Raw genomic sequence first — 310 nt, 5'->3', positions numbered from 1 at the left:
CATTTTTTCCTATTTGTTTAAACAATTGCGTTTTAAACAAAACCTATCCACTTCTCGTAAAATTAACCGGTACCATTGGATTCAGCGGGTCAAAATACATAATATTAACTAGTTTTTACCTTTTGCCTCTTGAATTCATACGGGAACATACCCAGCTCCCGGACTATTTGTGTAATCCGCTTTTCACCAGAAATTGCTGAATAACCTGCGATGGATGGGTAAGTATGTTTTCGTGGTAAAGGCCCGAGTCGCCACTTTTACAAAAATCAGTCGACCAAAGAATCGCAGGTCCGTGTTACTTAGTAGCGGG

At 40.0% G+C, this 310-nt stretch overlaps 1 protein-coding gene across 1 annotated transcript in view; it reads left to right on the top strand.

Moving 5' to 3' along the window:
• Nucleotides 1-310, top strand: part of LOC117174569 (dynein heavy chain 2, axonemal) — a 90379-nt gene that overhangs the window by 37924 nt on the left and 52145 nt on the right. The gene's annotated exons all lie outside the window — the stretch shown is intronic.

This window comes from Belonocnema kinseyi, chromosome 6, assembly GCF_010883055.1.
Source record: "Belonocnema kinseyi isolate 2016_QV_RU_SX_M_011 chromosome 6, B_treatae_v1, whole genome shotgun sequence".
NCBI lineage: Eukaryota > Metazoa > Arthropoda > Insecta > Hymenoptera > Cynipidae > Belonocnema > Belonocnema kinseyi.
This window is presented reverse-complemented; position numbering and strand designations above follow the sequence as displayed.